This window comes from Pseudophryne corroboree, chromosome 2 (genome assembly GCF_028390025.1).
Source record: "Pseudophryne corroboree isolate aPseCor3 chromosome 2, aPseCor3.hap2, whole genome shotgun sequence".
Classification (NCBI taxonomy): domain Eukaryota; kingdom Metazoa; phylum Chordata; class Amphibia; order Anura; family Myobatrachidae; genus Pseudophryne; species Pseudophryne corroboree.
In genome coordinates, this window is record NC_086445.1 from 952114724 (window position 1) to 952133434 (window position 18711).

The window sequence follows — 18711 nt, forward strand, 5'->3', positions numbered from 1 at the left end:
TTTTGAGATGCCATAAGGGTTATATTTCTAAATGCCACAGTATGTCATCAGATAAAGTCTATGGGGTATTTTTTACTAAGGTGCGGGTTTATAGAAGTGGAGGTATTGCCCATAGAAACCAATCAGGTTCCAACTATTATCTTCTAGAAGGTGCTAGGTAAATGATGAGTAAAATCTGATTGGTTGCTATGGGCAACATCTCCACTTCTATAAACCTGCTCCCTAGTAAATATACCCATATGACTTGGTTTAGTATCTTGCCAACTCATAAAATACTGTATAAATTCTGTAACATCTAACTAGTCATAAGCTTCTACTAGCTGGAGTAGAAGTTCTAGGGCCATCTACAGTATTTTCCTGGTGTGTCTAACTTTAAGGGAAAGGAGGCTACTATAGAAATAGATTGCTATAGTTTGTTCTAGATAACTTATCACTTAACTTCCAGTATTATTCATAACTAAAAATTATTAAAAATGAAGAAGGGGGAAGCTGGTATATTCAGGTCTAGGATCAAAACAGGAATATGTGATTAATGCTATTGTAGCCACACTCTACAAGATTACAGTAGTTGTATAATTGAAGGCAATATTGAGATAGGAAATTATGTGACAAGAGCTTATGTTTAACAATGAACTTTTTTTTAGACAAAAGTATTTAACAATTTATCAATTATGTTATATTATATTGTTATAAGCTCACCAGAATAGTGGTGGAAGCCAGGTATATTTGCCCCAGGTTTCTTACCTACAGTATGTGTTTATAAAGCCCAGGAAAATTTTTGTTGGCTCTGCTGAGAGCTTTTGGTAAGAACCGGATTGGGGTCCTGGGGTTGGAGGTGAAAAGAGAGGGCAGGTTTAGGCCCAGTTTGGATCTTTTGGCTTTTAGCCTCACAGATGGCTAATTAGGGTTTTCAGTTGTATGGGTCTTTTATTTATTAAATTTTTCGCTATCCCCATATAACATTTCTATTATTAATATGCACACGTCATTTGTGTCCTTGGTATCTTTAAATGTTTTTTAATGAGTGATATATTACAAGAATTTTTAAGGATAATGATATAGAACTTATATCAGTTAATGAAAGTAGAAACTCAGTTCTCTCAACTGTCATATCTGTACTCTAGATTCAAGGTCTGGATAAAACAGTTAAAGAATGTACTGTATCAAGTTGCAAAAGCAAGTGCATGAATTAAATCCAACTAGAAATGTTTCACTCTGAAGGATCTGACTAAAACTGGGCATACACTGTCAGATAAAATGTCTGTCAGACATGTTATCTGACAGCCTGACGCTCATCAGATATCACAGCCATACACTGTGAGATATCTCACAGTCAGAGCCCACGCTAGCCGCTCAGCAGCTTCTGTAAAGCAGGGAGGCACCATGCTGAAGGGGCGTTCTCCCTGCTCTGCTGCTGCTGGCTACCAGCTGTTGCTGCATCTGTCACACTGCGGCAGACGCCGGCAGCATGAAGTGTGGCTCCAGCTCGGTCTCTCCAGCTCCTTCCTCTTCTCTCCTCCTACTCACTGCTGCACTTTTGGCAGCGGAGTCGACAGCACTCTGCGTGGTAAGTACAGCACTCCCCCCTCTCTCCCCTCCTCCTGTGGACATTAGAGTAAGGGGCATTAAGGAAGCAATTTACTAAGCCTAAGATGGAGATAAAGTGCACGAAGATAAAGTATTAGCCAAACAGCTCCAGTCATTTTTCAAACCCAGCCTGTGACATGGTATTTAGGAGCTGATTGGCTGGTACTTTGGGGCTAAATTTAGCACATCTGTGATCAGTTATTCTGACATGTTGGGGGACACCCAGCACAGGGATAGTTCGCCCTGCAGGTCAGGCCCTACCTTTCCCGCACAGGTACAAAAGCATCGCACAGCGGCAATGCTTTTGTACCTGGTGAGTAGCTCCCTGCCAGTGAAGCTCCTGCGCTCTGGCAGGGAGCTACAGGCCACACCCCAGTTCACAGTGGCTGTGTGTGACGTCACACAGCTGCCGCGGCCCACCCGCCCAATGGCACGGACATGCCTCTGTTGGCACGCCCCCTCCTGCCTCGCAACCGCCTCTGCCTGTCAATCAGGCAGAGGCGATTGCAGCCCAGAGATGCAGATAGCATCTCACTGGGCTACCGGGGTGCTCATGTGCAGTGCAGGTGCTGCTCGTGCGCACTCCACAAAAAGATTCAGACTGCGATCGCTGCTACTGCAGCAATTCAGTCTGAATTAGTGGCTTTATCTCCATCCACTTTATCTCTGTTCAAGGCTTAGTAAATAGAATCTTAAGTGTTGAACTACTACTGTTGTCATTCTGTGTGGCATGACTACTGTGGGCATTCTGTGTGGCACGACTACTGTGGGCATTCTGTGTGGCATGACTACTGTGGGCATTCTGTGTGGCATGACTACTGTGGGCGTTCTGTGTGGCATGACTACTGTGGGCATTCTGTGTGGCACGACTACTGTGGGCATTCTGTGTGGCATGACTACTGTGGGCATTCTGTGTGGCACGACTACTGTGGGCATTCTGTGTGGCATGACTACTGTGGGCATTATCTGTGGCATGACTACAGTGGGTGTTCTGTGTGGCACAACAACTGTGGGCGTTATGTGTGGCATGACTACTGTGGGTGTAATGTGTGGTACAATTACTGTGGTCATTATGTGTGGAATTACTACTGTTGGCTTTCTGTGGCACGACTACTGTTGGCATTCTGTTTGGCATGACTACTGTGGGTGTTCTGTGTGACACAGCTACTGTGGGCATTATGTGTGGCACGACTACTGTGGGCGTTATGTGGCACCACTACTGGGGGCATTATGTGTGGCACGACTACTGTGGGCGTTATGTGGCACCACTACTGGGGGCATTATGTGTGGCATGACTACTGTGGGCATTGTGAGGCACGACTACTGTGGGCAGCATTCTGTGTGGCACAACTACTGTGGACATTATGTGTGGCACAACTACTGTGGGCATTGTGTGGCATGACTACTGTGGGCATTATGTGTGGCACGACTACTGTTGATGTTCTGTGTGGCACGACTACTGTGTGCATTATGTGTAAGGGGCATTACTACTGTGGGCGTTATGTGTACTGTGGGCTTTATGTGTATACAGGTTGAGTATCCCATATCCAAATATTCCGAAATACGGAATATTCCGAAATACGGACTTTTTTGCGTGAGAGTGAGATAGTGAAACTTTTGTTTTTTTGATGGCTCAATGTACACAAACTTTGTTTAATACACACAGTTATTAAAAATATTGTATTAAATGACCTTCAGGCTGTGTGTATAAGGTGTATATGAAACACAAATGAATTGTGTGACTATAGATACACTTTGTTCAATGCACAAAGTTACAAAAAATATTGGCTAAAGTTGCCTTCCAGCTGTGTGTATAAGGTGTATATGTAACATAAATGCATTCTGTGCTTGGACTTAGGTCCCATCACCATGATATCTCATTATGGTATGCAATTATTCCAAAATACGGAAAAATCCGATATCCAAAATACCTCTGGTCCCAAGCATTTTGGATAAGGGATACTCAACCTGTATTAGTAGTGTGGGTATTGTGTATAAGGAGCACTACTGTGTATCATAATGTGAATTAGGTACATTACTATTTGGGGCAATATGAATCATGGGCACTACATGTGGTATAATGTGAATAAAATTGTGATGTACTGTGTGGGCGTAATTTGAATTGGGGGTACTATTGTGTGGCCACGCCCCTTCCATGTGAGACCACACCCCTTTGGGGCACACTGTCCCTTTATTATGTATGGGAGGGAGGACACAAATTTATTGTTTGCACCGGACCTGCGCACAGTGTACTGTATATGGCTTCAATATCTGCTTTCCTCCCCTGAACAGTAGTAATTTCTCCTTTCCTCAGCTGTGGAGGAACAGGGAGATGTTGGGCATACACTGCAAGTTGCGGCCGACTGATGATCGGATGAGTTGAACATGTTGGAAGATTTTTCATGTCCAGCCATCCCTGATTGGTTGTGTTATTATCTGCCTGATGAGCTGATAATCAGCAGATCTGCCCCATAATTGCATAATTTATGCTGAGTTTAAGAGGCATATAATGATTATAAGATGTACTTACATAGTTGGTTTGGTCATAGATCAAAATATTAATTCTTAATTTATGATGTACATATTAGGAGGAACTTGTCAGATTGTGATACTTAGAGTACATTCTATCCAGCTTTGCTCCTATGTCTTTTAAAACAACAGTGGACATGTGTTTCCTTATCTGCCCAAAATGTATGGGTCAATGAAGAAACTTGTAAGTTTCTTGCCAAGCAGGCTCCAATACTGTATATAAAAAAAACCCATAAATCACTAGTTAGCCTGTCAGGCCATCTGATGAGGGTTGGGTATAAAATGTTTGCATTCAGGATCCCGACAGTCAGAATCCCAATGATCAGAATGCCGACAGATCACAGTGAACATTCTAACCCTAATCCTAACTTGCCCCTTCTGCAGCCTAATCCTAACCATCCCCCCACCCCCAGCATAACCCTAACCACCCCCCTTATCCTAACCTTAATACTCACCATCAGGATCTTTTGCCATTTTAACCATCAGGATTCCACTATCAGGATTCTGGCCAATGGGATCCTGACTATATCCCATTACAACTTATTTATGAGACTAAAGTGAAATCTTCTCTTTTCCGATATTAAAATTAAAGGGCCTTATTCCACATACTACAGGCAAGACATATCAAAGGATAATTGCTGTAAGTCTTCCACAAACAAACTATATGTATCGGATCCACAGCAAAGTAGACATCCTCTATTTTCTTTTAGAAGAGCAATCCTCATAGTTTTCTATTTGGTCTGTGATCTGGCAAAATCAGTAAAGCATATGATGGCTTTATCTATTGAAACCCATTGGCTACAATATCACAAATGTCCCAGAAAGGAATTCTTTGGATCCTGGACCCTTATCAATAGTGGTCAGTTGTGCATGTGCAATGCATTGAAAAAGTAGTCATGGATTCAAGGGGATGCAATCTGGCTACAAAAATGGCTAAATGTGAGATAAACATGATTTATAATTTTAAAACATTAGCTCATTTAGGTATCAATAAAAATGTTAAACTTAAATGGTGCATGTGATAGATTCAGCTGCATTGTACCCATAGGTATTGCTTTTATAGTGTTTTTATAATTACTACTTGTATTGTTATGTATGTTTTAATCTATTTATTGTTATTGTTTTTTGGGCACTGGTAGTTTTTGCTTCATGAAAGTGGTGTTCTTTATAATGGACATAAGAAATCTACTAGAAAATGTACACAAGAAATCTACTCCAAAATGGCCTCCGCTATTACTGAGTACATCATAGAATATTACCTTGTTTTCTAAACTGAGATCCGCTAAATCGGAAGTATGTCAACTGCAAGTGATGCCAGTGGAATGCAAATGGGATGCAAATGGTGGCTGTGACTTCCAGTTTTGAACAGAAAGTGCTTCGGAGGCGAGCAATTAAACCACTAATGTATGGAGAGCCTGTGGAGGCTGTTTATAACACCAGACATGAGATATGGATTTTGGACATTCTATGTATATATGCTTTAGTGGTCAAGAGCTCCATGTCTGGAAATATGTTTTACCACTCTTATTTCTTGCACATTTGAGGGGTATAAATATCAGTTAAGTGAGGTATCCTCCAGATACTTTGAAAAAGATACCATCCTAGGTATTGAAACACGTTAGTAAGAAGGACATGTGGGGGACATTTATATTAGATCCAGTGGACGCCCACATAGGTTCAGAAGGTGCATAGTTTTATTACCAACAATGCTCTGTTTGTCTACTCTTGCTTGGTAGACATATCCACATTGTGAGAGTCCAAGCTTCTTTCACTTTTTATGTTATGTGTTTATGTATTTAATAAAAGCTGTATTACACTATCCAGAGTCTCTTTTCAATAATATCATATATGTTGGAGGAAGTTGGAGGACTACCAGGAACAGAGATGGCAGGAAGGTGCAGTGGGCTTCTTATCAGGAAAGACATGGCTGTATCCTCCTCATGCAAATACTGTCTACTTATTTAACTAGACTGTGTGTTCTGGTATGGTTTTTACAGAGTGTTGCACATATAATTTCTTTGGTGTTGCACTATTACACTATTGTGTTTTTTCTCCCTTCTTTTTTGGGAACATGCTGATGTAGATATACGGTTCTTAGGAATAAGAACTATGGACATTCTCACTAAGGATTTTCACACATAAAGATCTTTCAGCACCAGTGGACCTAGTTGTGCATGTGCATCTACCAATCTACATCAGACATGTCAAACTTGCGGCCCGTGGGCTGCATGCGGCTCACAATGCAAACTATTGCGGCCCAAGTTGACTTTTTTAAAACAATGGAATGCGGACCGCCACTGCTGGATAAGGTACTGTTGGCACATCTGCGTGATCGAAGCTTAGATCATTTACCGATCTGCACATGCGCGAGCAGATAGTGATAGAGATGGGGAAATGTCCATAGGGGGAGCTGCTGCGCGTGTCCGGCTGCCTTTGCAAAGCTCTGCCCCTGCCGCATGCCACCTGCTCAGTGCCATTAGCACTGAAGCCGTCACGCAGTGTATGTGTGTGCCCAACTACCATGTTGTCTACACAGCTGCCCTAATTGCAAGAGGATTCTTCAGGAATCTGGATAGAAAAATGTCTCTCAACGAGCTTGCACAGGAGGCACAGAGGGCTTGTGGCTGGAGGGGACACAAGGAGCAAGAGGGGATACCAGGGGGCATGTGACTGGACTGGAGGGACAGAGGGAAGCTGGAAGTAACACATTCTACTAGCTCACACTGATATGTGTTGTACAGGAGAGGGGACTGCACATTAAAATATGAGGGGGAATAACACAGCTCCCAGTTCACACTATATGTGAAATTATTATTATATAGGGGACAGGGTACCGCACAGTGATATATAGTATGTGGGGTAATAACACAGCTCACACTGATATGTGATATTATTCACATATAGAGAAGAGGGGACTGCACAGTGATATGAGAAGGAATAACATCGCTCCCAGCTCACACTATTAAAGTTGTTTATGTCCCCATACTTATCATCTCTATGATTCTACTTTATTGTTGGTGTTTCTAACAAACCTTTGAAAATTGCATATACTGTAATACTTTTTCTTTTTCTTGTGTCCCATACAAGACTTACATCCTGATTATTCGGCCCGGTTGGGATTTTGAGTTTGACATGCCCATTTGTGCCTAAATTGTCAACCTCTCCCGCATTTGGACTATTCATTTTCAAACTGTCCTCTATGTTCATTGTTGGGTACAGTAGGTTTTATGTTTTCTTGTTTTTTATCTTGCAATCTCTGTATTTATTCCCACCCTATATTGGATATAGGAAACTAACAGATCTTTATGCAGCTCTGTATAATGGGGCTAATTCAGACCTGTTTGCTCACTAGGTTTTTTTTGCAGTCCTGTGTTCGCATAGTCGCTGCCCATAGGGGAGTGTATTTTCACTTTGCAAGTGTGCGAACGCTGGTGTAGCAGAGATGTATAAACAGATTTTGTGCAGTCTCTGAGTAGCCCAGGACTTACTCAGCTGCTGTGAACACTTCAGCCTCTCCGGGACCGGAATTGACGTCAGGAACCCTCCCTGCAAATGCTTGGACACGCCTGCGTTTTTCCAACCACTCCCAGAAAACGGTCAGTTGACACCCACAAATGCCTTCTTCCTATCAATCTCCTTGCAAACGCCCGTGCGAATGGATCCTTCGCACAAATCGATCACTGAGCGGCGACCCGCTTTGTACCTGTGCAAAGCGCCTGCAGATTGCGGTGCATACGCATGCGCAGTTTAGACCTGATCGCCCGCTGTATGAAAACGCAGCCTAATGATCAGGTCTGAATTAGGTCCATTGTTAGATACCATCATACAGTATTTCTCTTTTAAAGAAGGGAATTCTTCTATCAGTTTGTTTATATGTTAACTTGTTTTAAGGAACAACTGTGGTACACTGTTTGGAGAGATACAACACAAAGAGGTTGAGGATATACTCCTGGAATGAAGCTACTGTACTATTCCATTGACAGATATGTAATCATTCTGTTGCAATTTAGAATGTTGACACAAGATTTAAGGGTGTGACTTCACTTCGAGTTATGGTTCGACAGCAATTAAGGTTAGATTAGGGTTAGGTTTTGCCTAAAACATCATTATCAACATTCTGACTGTTGACATTTACAACATCATTTTCAACATTGTGAATGCTGATACATTAAAAATCGACATAGAGACCATGCAGGCATTATGCTGCCAACATACATAGTCGATATTATGAATCTCTACATAACATACAATGTTAGTGTCTTATTAAGGCAAGACTAAATGATTTGTGATCTGTTCCCCATTTTCTATATGCTCTACTACTGTATAACAGTATAACCATTAGAAAAAAATGTTATTTGGTAGCCAAAGACCTGCCATTTAAACAGGATACACAATACAATTATATAGACACAGGAACGCACCGGACCCACTTTATTTGTGGACTCCCTTGCGTCCGTGTGTAAACATAAATTCAGGCGCAGTCGTGTATTCACATGCAGTGTCAGAGATTAGCTATTCACCACCACTCAAAATTTAATTGCAGCTCCCACTCAGTATCCTGAAGTTTATACCAATATTGAACTAAAAAAGAAATCACTTATGTGAGAGAGCGCAAGCAAATTTTAAACAATTTTATTTTGTATTAAAAATATATAAAAATTTTTTAATATAACATCATTATATGCATGAATTGCTAAATGCCTTTGAAACGTAAGATTGCTATTTCAACACAATAAAACTACCATAGATTAGAACCATGTGTCCATTATTAGTGGATTGATTGACACCACCTGCCACTAGTTTGCAGGGTTATCCACTCCGTTCCTTTTTTGACACTTTGTGGCTAGAATACAGTCCAATGTCCCGCATCGACAGATTCTAAGCTTTTTATCCACAGTAGTGTTATGTTATATTGTTACAGGTGGAACTTCATATATTGTGTCTCTTATTCATGAATTTATTATAGCGGGTATATCCATGGTTAGATTCAAATGGTGTAGATTATATTCATAGATAAACAGACTTATATTCACCTGCAGGGATTTCCTCTCTAGAAACCCTTGACACTTAGATGGTATTGTGTCTGGTAGTACAGGGATGATAAGGGATTTAGAGGATATATCTCACCTCACCATTCACAGATGTTACTGTTGTCGCTCTGTGTATACCCGTGACCGGTCACCATAGATTTCTCCTTGTTGCTGTATTCCACATAGAGCTAATTGTACACACCCGTGCAGTGCCCAGCAGGAGCGGAGAATCACAAAGATGATCACTGTTAAAGCCGCCCGGCTTTCCCCTTAACGGAGTAAGAGATCTTACTGCAGGGTATCCTTAGGTCATATGGCACTCAGCTCACGGCAGCACGCCGCTGGATTTTCCCTTTCTGCTGGCGCCGTCTGACTTCTCTTTACCCAGGCAATTGAGAGCTTTGCAGTGTAAATTTGATCCTCCAGGTGCACGGCCAGGATGTCTGTCTCACAGTTCAATGCAGATTGTTCCAAAGGCACTAGCAGAATGCCCTTAACGCGTTTCTCCGTTATGATATTGTAACGGTTTCATCAGAAGGTAACCATCTATACTGAACACACCTCTATTTAAAGGGAGTCTCCTCCAATCATTAGCTTACACTCATTATCGGAGGCAGGTGTGTTTCAAATGTATACAGGTATATGCAATATGTGGTTAGCTAATTAGCTCTATCCTATAATGTTTGTTGGGAACTACTCCCACAAAGAACATAATACAAATCAATCATATTTTTAACACACAAATTGTGTAAAGCACATGAATATAACATTATTCCTTGCATTACATTCACTAATATCATTTTTCTATTCCATTAGTATATAATAATAATGGCAACACGTGAGAAACATTTTTAACGATCTTTAAATCTATATAGATTATCACACCAGCTATCTGCTATCGGCATAGCTTCATGAGGAAATACACGGACTACCAACCTATCGACCTGGGTTCTAATCCCACATCTGACCATATTCAACCACATAGACTTAAACTATATATAATTCTTATTATTTAGGCATATCTTATTTTTAATATAAACCTTAATCCTTCCACTCCTGGAGTGTATGCTGTAAAGAGTTTTAACCATATTTAACCGGTATCCTATATTCCTCATATAAGCACTTGCCCTGCTTTCTATGGACATGTGTCACAATCTATCTATATGCTTAGTAAATATATAGAGACAGATATAGACAAAAGATATATCCCTCTGTATTACAGGAGATCTTATATATAAACACACATAATATCATAGATATCTATATGTATGTTCTATGGAGACATAAAAAACCGGAAGAGAAAGGGACCAAAAGAAGAAACCAGGGGAAAGCTTAATAGAAAAGAAAAAACCTATCAGGAACATACCCTCATATCAGTACTAGGACTAAAAACCTAGTACTCTTCACCTTTCCCAATACTGTATCATATGTTGTTCATTTCTATATTGTCATTAAGGCCAAGAGGAGACAAAGAACCCAATGAGAAGATCCAGAAAGCCTCTCTCCTACGGAGATGATTGAACCTGTCCCCACCTCGGTCTGTGGTTGGAACATGCTCAATTCCCTGTACTATCACCCCATTCATATTTCCCTTATGTTTATTCTGAATATGTGTGGACAATGAGTGTGTCTTTACCCCCTTAATAATGTTGCGCCTATGCTCTAGGAACCTTACATTCAATTTTCGGGTTGTACGTCCCACATATTGAATTCCACATATGCATGTTATAAGATAAACTACATATGTGGTATTACAGTCAATATGACCCCTAATTTCAAAAACCGTATTATAAGTGTTTGAGTGGAATTGTGTATTATTAAGCCCTATGTATTCACAAGTCATACATCCTGATCGTCCACATCTGTAGCAGCCTTCCTTTCGTGGGATGGAGCTAAGCCAAGTGTCTTTTGATTTTTTGCTTGGAGCAGAATTCACATAATGACTAGGTGTCAAAAAACTCTGGAGACTCCTCGCTTTCTTAAATACAATCTGAGGTTCTGTAACCAGTAGTGGTGCTAGTATTTTATCCGCCTTTAGAATGGACATGTTCTTTTTTAATAGATATTTAATTTCACTTGAGCTAGAGTTAAATTTAGTAATAAACCTAAGCTCAGTGCTTCCACAATCTGTGCTCTTGTTTTTATTGTTTAGTATTAGAAGAGAATCTCTATTTTTAGATTTTGCCTGCCTTTCCGCTTCCTCCAGAATGTCCTCAGGATACCCCTGTTCGCGAAGTGCAGCCGTGAGGTTCTGTGCTTGCTGATCATAGTCTGCAATATCTGAACAATTCCGTCTATGCCTCATATACTGGCTTCTTGGTATATTCCTAAGCCACGGTTGATAGTGGCAACTGGAATAGTTCAGAAATTTATTGCAGTCTACCTCCTTTTTATATGTCGAGGTAATAATATTACCATTCTCAATTTTGATGGCAATATCCAGAAAGGAAATATTAGTGCAGTGTATAGTGCTCGTGAGTTTTAATCCAAACTGATTAGTGTTTAAATATTCCACAAAACGCTTGGCCGAACTAAAGTCACCTTCCCAAACAAAAAACATATCATCTATGTACCTGCCATATAGCACCAGGTCCGCCCCATATGGGCCTGACCAGATGAGAGTCTCTTCAAATAGGCCCATATACAAATTGGCAAAGCTAGGGGTGAACCTGGTGCCCATGGCAGTACCCAATATCTGTAAATAATATTGTGCATTAAAGGTGAAATAATTGTGAGTAAGGGTGAAAGTGATGGCATCCAAAACAAACTTAAGTCTGGCCTCACTCAGGTCAACATCTTGGAGAAGGAAGCTTTTTATCGCCTCTACTCCCCCTTTGTGTGGAATGTTCGTGTATAGTGACTCTACATCACACGTAATGAAAATAAATTTATCCTGCCATACTATAGATGACAATAAATTCAAAAAATGCATCGAGTCTCTGATATATGACCTGAGTGTGGTCACATGTGGCTGTAAAAAAGAATCAATAAATAATGATAAATTTGCAGTGAGGGACCCAATACCAGAAATAATCGGACGCCCGGGTGGTGCAGTGAGGGATTTGTGAATTTTGGGCAAATGATAATAAGTGGGTGTTACAGGGTGTGAATTAAATAAAAAATTAAATTCCTGTCTAGATATTGCCCCTTCTGCACACGCCTCTTCCAGGAGCATCCTGAGTTCACATACGAAGGCAGATGTTGGATTATATGTTAATCTAGAATAGAATTTCTTATTATTAAGCTGTCTATAAGCTTCCTCTTCGTATGTACTCTTGTCCTGCACTACTGTACCTCCTCCTTTGTCTGCATTTTTAATTATGATTGATTTATCCTCCATTAAATTTCTAAGTGCATTCCTTTCTCTTTTATGTAAATTGTCCCTCTTTTTGTTATTTCTATTTCTCTCTTTATTTCTATCACAGATCTCTTTTAAACCATCCAGAGTTACAGTGTAGAAGGTTTCTATCATCCCACTTTTGTGTTGCATAGGGTAGAATTCGGATTTTTTCCTAAATATATTGTTATTTTCCCATCTTATATCAATAAGTTTCACTGTTTCATTACTCTCCTGTTCTAATTCCACAAGTATCTTTAAGGCTGCTTGATCAGCTCCATCTAAAAGGACAGGAAACTGATCTGTTTCTTTTAGCACTTTATTAGCAAAGTACCGCTGTCTGCATAAATCTCTAGTGAACCTATTTAGCTCAATGAAGAGCTCAAATAAATTAGGTTCCTGTGTGGGAGCAAATTTAAGACCCTTTGCGATCACAGCCTTCTCGCTTTCACTTAAATTTCTGGATGATAAATTAAACAACCCTCTATTCCTCAATCCTTTCTTGCACTTTTGGTGACGTTTCTTGCTTCCTCCTCTGCATCCTCTGTTTCGAAACCCTTTCTTTTGGGCGAATCCTGGCTCAATACTGCGAACCTGTTTCGACCTTTCCAGATGGGATATAGATCTTTCTCTAAAAAAGAGGACCCAGAGGAGGCACCTAGATTTTCTTTAATTATATTGGGAATCTGCTCCTTGGTCTTAGGTCTTGCCCCCCCACGATTGTACTCTGCATTAGGACGAATACCTCTGGGGTTCGTTTGTGGATCTCGTTTTCTTATAGGGTTTTTATAGTTAGTATATCCTGATGGATCACCTCTTTCTTCAATTAGTTCTCTATCCTTTCCTTGTTCTCCATTCTTATTTCTCCTGACTGTCTTATTTCTAAATCCATAATTCCCTTTGGGATATAGGTTTGACAATTCCTGTCCTGGATGGTTTCTATATCTTCTATTATACGATCTTACTTCATTCCTTTCATAATCCTGTTTATCTCTAGTCAGTTTTTGATTTTTTGTCGATATTGACTGCTGTTCAAAGGTTTCAATTTTCTGGTTAAGTTTATATTCAGAGTCCTTGAAATCAGCTCTTATATTGTACGGTTTCAATAAACTCTGTATTTTCTCTATCTCCTCAGCTACCTCCTTTACCTTTGTATCACGGTAGACAATAAGAAGATCTATTAGAGAAAGGGAGCAGCTATCCAATGTTGCGTTCCATTTCTCCTCTAGATCCACATTATCCTTGAAGGAACATGTTTTAAAAATTCTAAGCCCCCTTGGAATCATCTTCTCTCTTTTGTATTTTAGCAAAAGCATTTTATCTAACCAATGACGTGTTTCTGTCATGAGTGATGTTTCCAATCTAAAGAACAAATGATGCATATCCAATGGGTTGGCTTCCCCTGAGATATTCTCTCTACTCAGGGTATTAGTCAAAAGGAGATTTCTCCTTGTATTCCTTTCCTCAATATTCTCATGTGTTGCCATCATATACTGCTGCCCAAAACAAACTTCAGATAAAAGATACACAATACAATTATATAGACACAGGAACGCACCGGACCCACTTTATTTGTGGACTCCCTTGCGTTTGTCTACCGTGATACAAAGGTAAAGGAGGTAGCTGAGGAGATAGAGAAAATACAGAGTTTATTGAAACCGTACAATATAAGAGCTGATTTCAAGGACTCTGAATATAAACTTAACCAGAAAATTGAAACCTTTGAACAGCAGTTAATATCGACAAAAAATCAAAAACTGACTAGAGATAAACAGGATTATGAAAGGAATGAAGTAAGATCGTATAATAGAAGATATAGAAACCATCCAGGACAGGAATTGTCAAACCTATATCCCAAAGGGAATTATGGATTTAGAAATAAGACAGTCAGGAGAAATAAGAATGGAGAACAAGGAAAGGATAGAGAACTAATTGAAGAAAGAGGTGATCCATCAGGATATACTAACTATAAAAACCCTATAAGAAAACAAGATCCACAAACGAACCCCAGAGGTATTCGTCCTAATGCAGAGTACAATCGTGGGGGGGCAAGACCTAAGACCAAGGAGCAGATTCCCAATATAATTAAAGAAAATCTAGGTGCCTCCTCTGGGTCCTCTTTTTTAGAGAAAGATCTATATCCCATCTGGAAAGGTCGAAACAGGTTCGCAGTATTGAGCCAGGATTCGCCCAAAAGAAAGGGTTTCGAAACAGAGGATGCAGAGGAGGAAGCAAGAAACGTCACCAAAAGTGCAAGAAAGGATTGAGGAATAGAGGGTTGTGTAATTTATCATCCAGAAATTTAAGTGAAAGCGAGAAGGCTGTGATCGCAAAGGGTCTTAAATTTGCTCCCACACAGGAACCTAATTTATTTGAGCTCTTCATTGAGCTAAATAGGTTCACTAGAGATTTATGCAGACAGCGGTACTTTGCTAATAAAGTGCTAAAAGAAACAGATCAGTTTCCTGTCCTTTTAGATGGAGCTGATCAAGCAGCCTTAAAGATACTTGTGGAATTAGAACAGGAGAGTAATGAAACAGTGAAACTTATTGATATAAGACGGGAAAATAACAATATATTTAGGAAAAAATCCGAATTCTACCCTATGCAACACAAAAGTGGGATGATAGAAACCTTCTACACTGTAACTCTGGATGGTTTAAAAGAGATCTGTGATAGAAATAAAGAGAGAAATAGAAATAACAAAAAGAGGGACAATTTACATAAAAGAGAAAGGAATGCACTTAGAAATTTAATGGAGGATAAATCAATCATAATTAAAAATGCAGACAAAGGAGGAGGTACAGTAGTGCAGGACAAGAGTACATACGAAGAGGAAGCTTATAGACAGCTTAATAATAAGAAATTCTATTCTAGATTAACATATAATCCAACATCTGCCTTCGTATGTGAACTCAGGATGCTCCTGGAAGAGGCGTGTGCAGAAGGGGCAATATCTAGACAGAAATTTAATTTTTTATTTAATTCACACCCTGTAACACCCACTTATTATCATTTGCCCAAAATTCACAAATCCCTCACTGCACCACCCGGGCGTCCGATTATTTCTGGTATTGGGTCCCTCACTGCAAATTTATCATTATTTATTGATTCTTTTTTACAGCCACATGTGACCACACTCAGGTCATATATCAGAGACTCGATGCATTTTTTGAATTTATTGTCATCTATAGTATGGCAGGATAAATTTATTTTCATTACGTGTGATGTAGAGTCACTATACACGAACATTCCACACAAAGGGGGAGTAGAGGCGATAAAAAGCTTCCTTCTCCAAGATGTTGACCTGAGTGAGGCCAGACTTAAGTTTGTTTTGGATGCCATCACTTTCACCCTTACTCACAATTATTTCACCTTTAATGCACAATATTATTTACAGATATTGGGTACTGCCATGGGCACCAGGTTCGCCCCTAGCTTTGCCAATTTGTATATGGGCCTATTTGAAGAGACTCTCATCTGGTCAGGCCCATATGGGGCGGACCTGGTGCTATATGGCAGGTACATAGATGATATGTTTTTTGTTTGGGAAGGTGACTTTAGTTCGGCCAAGCGTTTTGTGGAATATTTAAACACTAATCAGTTTGGATTAAAACTCACGAGCACTATACACTGCACTAATATTTCCTTTCTGGATATTGCCATCAAAATTGAGAATGGTAATATTATTACCTCGACATATAAAAAGGAGGTAGACTGCAATAAATTTCTGAACTATTCCAGTTGCCACTATCAACCGTGGCTTAGGAATATACCAAGAAGCCAGTATATGAGGCATAGACGGAATTGTTCAGATATTGCAGACTATGATCAGCAAGCACAGAACCTCACGGCTGCACTTCGCGAACAGGGGTATCCTGAGGACATTCTGGAGGAAGCGGAAAGGCAGGCAAAATCTAAAAATAGAGATTCTCTTCTAATACTAAACAATAAAAACAAGAGCACAGATTGTGGAAGCACTGAGCTTAGGTTTATTACTAAATTTAACTCTAGCTCAAGTGAAATTAAATATCTATTAAAAAAGAACATGTCCATTCTAAAGGCGGATAAAATACTAGCACCACTACTGGTTACAGAACCTCAGATTGTATTTAAGAAAGCGAGGAGTCTCCAGAGTTTTTTGACACCTAGTCATTATGTGAATTCTGCTCCAAGCAAAAAATCAAAAGACACTTGGCTTAGCTCCATCCCACGAAAGGAAGGCTGCTACAGATGTGGACGATCAGGATGTATGACTTGTGAATACATAGGGCTTAATAATACACAATTCCACTCAAACACTTATAATACGGTTTTTGAAATTAGGGGTCATATTGACTGTAATACCACATATGTAGTTTATCTTATAACATGCATATGTGGAATTCAATATGTGGGACGTACAACCCGAAAATTGAATGTAAGGTTCCTAGAGCATAGGCGCAACATTATTAAGGGGGTAAAGACACACTCATTGTCCACACATATTCAGAATAAACATAAGGGAAATATGAATGGGGTGATAGTACAGGGAATTGAGCATGTTCCAACCACAGACCGAGGTGGGGACAGGTTCAATCATCTCCGTAGGAGAGAGGCTTTCTGGATCTTCTCATTGGGTTCTTTGTCTCCTCTTGGCCTTAATGACAATATAGAAATGAACAACATATGATACAGTATTGGGAAAGGTGAAGAGTACTAGGTTTTTAGTCCTAGTACTGATATGAGGGTATGTTCCTGATAGGTTTTTTCTTTTCTATTAAGCTTTCCCCTGGTTTCTTCTTTTGGTCCCTTTCTCTTCCGGTTTTTTATGTCTCCATAGAACATACATATAGATATCTATGATATTATGTGTGTTTATATATAAGATCTCCTGTAATACAGAGGGATATATCTTTTGTCTATATCTGTCTCTATATATTTACTAAGCATATAGATAGATTGTGACACATGTCCATAGAAAGCAGGGCAAGTGCTTATATGAGGAATATAGGATACCGGTTAAATATGGTTAAAACTCTTTACAGCATACACTCCAGGAGTGGAAGGATTAAGGTTTATATTAAAAATAAGATATGCCTAAATAATAAGAATTATATATAGTTTAAGTCTATGTGGTTGAATATGGTCAGATGTGGGATTAGAACCCAGGTCGATAGGTTGGTAGTCCGTGTATTTCCTCATGAAGCTATGCCGATAGCAGATAGCTGGTGTGATAATCTATATAGATTTAAAGATCGTTAAAAATGTTTCTCACGTGTTGCCATTATTATTATATACTAATGGAATAGAAAAATGATATTAGTGAATGTAATGCAAGGAATAATGTTATATTCATGTGCTTTACACAATTTGTGTGTTAAAAATATGATTGATTTGTATTATGTTCTTTGTGGGAGTAGTTCCCAACAAACATTATAGGATAGAGCTAATTAGCTAACCACATATTGCATATACCTGTATACATTTGAAACACACCTGCCTCCGATAATGAGTGTAAGCTAATGATTGGAGGAGACTCCCTTTAAATAGAGGTGTGTTCAGTATAGATGGTTACCTTCTGATGAAACCGTTACAATATCATAACGGAGAAACGCGTTAAGGGCATTCTGCTAGTGCCTTTGGAACAATCTGCATTGAACTGTGAGACAGACATCCTGGCCGTGCACCTGGAGGATCAAATTTACACTGCAAAGCTCTCAATTGCCTGGGTAAAGAGGAGTCAGACGGCGCCAGCAGAAAGGGAAAATCCAGCGGCGTGCTGCCGTGAGCTGAGTGCCATATGACCTAAGGATACCCTGCAGTAAGATCTCTTACTCCGTTAAGGGGAAAGCCGGGCGGCTTTAACAGTGATCATCTTTGTGATTCTCCGCTCCTGCTGGGCACTGCACGGGTGTGTACAATTAGCTCTATGTGGAATACAGCAACAAGGAGAAATCTATGGTGACCGGTCACGGGTATACACAGAGCGACAACAGTAACATCTGTGAATGGTGAGGTGAGATATATCCTCTAAATCCCTTATCATCCCTGTACTACCAGACACAATACCATCTAAGTGTCAAGGGTTTCTAGAGAGGAAATCCCTGCAGGTGAATATAAGTCTGTTTATCTATGAATATAATCTACACCATTTGAATCTAACCATGGATATACCCGCTATAATAAATTCATGAATAAGAGACACAATATATGAAGTTCCACCTGTAACAATATAACATAACACTA